This window comes from Cherax quadricarinatus, chromosome 15 (genome assembly GCF_038502225.1).
Source record: "Cherax quadricarinatus isolate ZL_2023a chromosome 15, ASM3850222v1, whole genome shotgun sequence".
Lineage (NCBI taxonomy): Eukaryota > Metazoa > Arthropoda > Malacostraca > Decapoda > Parastacidae > Cherax > Cherax quadricarinatus.
The window spans coordinates 23,920,108-23,924,223 of record NC_091306.1 but is presented as its reverse complement, the minus strand read 5'-3'; positions in this window follow the sequence as shown (position 1 = coordinate 23,924,223).

Genomic DNA, 4,116 nt, shown 5'->3' with positions numbered 1-4,116 from the left:
TGTGTTTGAATTTTAGCCACTTATCTCTTAATCAGCTCATAATTTTCCCTACTCCCTCCTTCCCTTCACAGGAAGTGCCTTGATGCTGGTGAAGGGTTTTAGTCCAAGGAATTTGATTTACCCTCCCTTTTCCTGGATCAAAACTGACTGTCCACCATTTCCTAGGGACTTTATGTGACTCTTATGGGTTTAGTGCTTCCCTATGAACATGATCTTTCCTGTTCCTCTTTCTCCAAGCATCCACCTTATTCTCAGGGATTGCAAACTCCACAGATACTTTGGGGTCACATTGGTTAGTTTTTTCCATGCTAGGGCATCCACCCTAGTTAGTGCTTAACTACAATGACGATTGGGATTGTCTTGAGATTATGGCTTCCACACGTTCGCTGTACACATTTTTTCTTCTCTTGTGTGTCCCTTGCTGCAGTGAAGGGGTTCATCTGAGGAACTGGACTTTTTATCTTTTTGGAATGAATATCTAGACTTGGCCTTATTAGCAAGGAAATTTCTCACTTTGTGAAAACTAGGGTAAGAGGTAGGTTTTTGGTTATATAGATAAGAGGTGGTTTCTTGGTTATAACAGCAACACCTATCACACTGGAGGTGACCATGATTTAGAATGGGTGTGTGGATCTATTTTTTTTTTGTTTTTTTGTTTTTTTTTTATACTCTTGTATCCAGTGTAACTGAGGCACTCTTGATCAACCTCAGTATTGCCATGGACCTCCCATCCTCAAAATCCAGAACTGCTTTCTGGTAATTGCTTGTTGCCCAAACAAGGTACCAGCAATCTACCTGCTCCTGGTACCTTTAGACCTCACCATGATCTTGACTCTGGAAATAGCTTCACCCCTAATTCAATGAAGATAACTAGATTGTCCACACACCAAGGGCAGAGTAGTTTAAAGCCATTTACCCAGAGACAACAGACAAGTGATGACGCTGGCACAGCACAATCACACTAAAACAATTTTCGAACTTTACCCACTAACAAATCTTCTAACCAAAAGAATCGACATTATTTTTTTCCTTGCAAACATAATATCCTGATGTATAAGTGAATGGTCACATAACACAAAGAGTTTGTTACTTATATTGGCCAAGTCAGTGACTTCACCCACTTAAAAAGGGATACAAAGTGCCAGTCAGTTACGCTGACCAAGCCTATAACCTAATGCATTTCCATACCAGTGACAGGACCCAAGTGATGGACCACTGACACTATCTTCAATTCATGCCATGAAACTGTTATCCCTCACCCAGTTGTACAAGTCTTCACAGATTACTTTGGATATGCAAAAGCATTTAGAATTTAAACACCTCCCAATCACTAGTCAAAGCTTCCATCTGCCCTACTCATAAACAGACAAATTGACATGCAGCAGCCATAAACCTTTTTCCCTTTGGTTTTTTTTTTTTTTTTTTCAACAAGTCGGCCGTCTCCCACCGAGGCAGGGTGACCCAAAAAAAAGAAAGAAAATCCCCAAAAAGAAAATACTTTCATCATCATTCAACACTTTCACCACACTCGCACATTATCACTGTTTTTGCAGAGGTGCTCAGAATACAACAGTCTAGAAGCATACACACATAAAGATACACAACATATCCCTCCAAACTGCCAATATCCCAAACCCCTCCTTTAAAGTGCAGGCATTGTACTTCCCATTTCCAGGACTCAAGTCCGACTATATGAAAATAACCGGTTTCCCTGAATCCCTTCACTAAATATTACCCTGCTCACACTCCAACAGATCGTCAGGTCCCAAGTACCATTCGTCTCCATTCACTCCTATCTAACACGCTCACGCACGCTTGCTGGAAGTCCAAGCCCCTTACCCACAAAACCTCCTTTACCCCCTCTCTCCAACCCTTTCGAGGACGACCCCTACCCCGCCTTCCTTCCCCTATAGATTTATATGCTTTCCATGTCATTCTACTTTGATCCATTCTCTCTAAATGACCAAACCACCTCAACAACCCCTCTTCTGCCCTCTGACTATACTTTTATTAACTCCACACCTTCTCCTAATTTCCACACTCCGAATTTTCTGCATAATATTTACACCACACATTGCCCTTAAACAGGACATCTCCACTGCCTCCAACCGTCTCCTCGCTGCTGCATGTACCACCCAAGCTTCACACCCATATAAGAGTGTTGGTACTACTATACTTTCATACATTCCCCTCTTTGCCTCCATAGATAACGTTTTTTGACTCCACATATACCTCAACGCACCACTCACCTTTTTTCCCTCATCAATTCTATGATTAACCTCATCCTTCATAAATCCATCCGCCGACACGTCAACTCCCAAGTATCTGAAAACATTCACTTCTTCCATACTCCTCCTCCCCAATTTGATATCCAATTTTTCTTTATCTAAATCATTTGACACCCTCATCACCTTACTCTTTTCTATGTTCACTTTCAACTTTCTACCTTTACACACATTCCCAAACTCATCCACTAACCTTTGCAATTTTTCTTTAGAATCTCCCATAAGCACAGTATCATCAGCAAAAAGTAACTGTGTCAATTCCCATTTTGAATTTGATTCCCCATAATTTAATCCCACCCCTCTCCCAAACACCCTAGCATTTACTTCCTTTACAACCCCATCTATAAATATATTAAACAACCATGGTGACATTACACATCCCTGTCTAAGACCTACTTTTACCGGGAAGTAGTCTCCCTCTCTTCTACACACCCTAACCTGAGCCTCACTATCCTCATAAAAACTCTTTACAGCATTTAATAACTTACCACCTATTCCATATACTTGCAACATCTGCCACATTGCTCCTCTATCCACTCTATCATATGCCTTTTCTAAATCGATAAATGCAATAAAAACTTCCCTATCTTTATCTAAATACTGTTCACATATATGCTTCAATTTAAACACCTGATCTACACATCCCCTACCCACTCTAAAACCTCCTTGCTCATCCGCAATCCTACATTCTGTCTTACCTCTAATTCTTTCAATTATAACCCTACCGTACACTTTTCCTGGTATACTCAGTAAGCTTATTCCTCTATAATTTTTACAGTCTCTTTTGTCCCCTTTCCCTTTATATAAAGGGACTATACATGCTCTCTGCAAATCCCTAGGTACCTTCCCCTCTTTCATACATTTATTAAACAAAAGTACCAACCACTCCAACACTATATCCCCCCCTGCTTTTAACATTTCTGTCATGATCCCATCAGTTCCAGCTGCTTTACCCCCTTTCATTTTACGTAATGCCTCAAGTACCTCCCCCACACGTACATTCTGCTCTTCTTCACTCCTAAAAGATGGTATACCTCCCTGACCAGTGCATGAAATTACTGCCTCTGTTTCTTCCTTAACATTTAAAAGTTCCTCAAAATATTCTCGCCATCTACCCAATACCTCCATCTCCCCATCTACTAACTCCCCTACTCTGTTTTTAACTGACAAATCCATATTTTCCCTAGGCTTTCTTAACTTGTTTAACTCACTCCAAATTTTTTTCTTATTTTCATTAAAATTTCTTGACAGTGCCTCTCCCACTCTATCATCTGCTCTCCTTTTGCACTCTCTCACCACTCTCTTTACCTTTCTTTTACTCTCCATATACTCTGTTCTTCTTATAACACTTCTGCTTTGTAAAAACCTCTCATAAGCTACCTTTTTCTCTTTTATCACACCCTTTACTTCATCATTCCACCAATCACTCCTCTTTCCTCCTGCCCCCACCCTCCTATAACCACAAACTTCTGCCCCACATTCTAATACTGCATTTTTAAAACTATTCCAACCCTCTTCAACCCCCCCACTACTCATCTTTGCACTAGCCCACCTTTCTGCCAATAGTCGCTTATATCTCACCCGAACTTCCTCCTCCCTTAGTTTATACACTTTCACCTCCCTCTTACTTGTTGTTGCCACCTTCCTCTTTTCCCATCTACCTCTTACTCTAACTGTAGCTACAACTAAATAATGATCCGATATATCAGTTGCCCCTCTATAAACATGTACATCCTGGAGCCTACCCATCAACCTTTTATCCACCAATACATAATCTAATAAACTACTTTCATTACGTGCTACATCATACCTTGTATATTTATTTATCCTC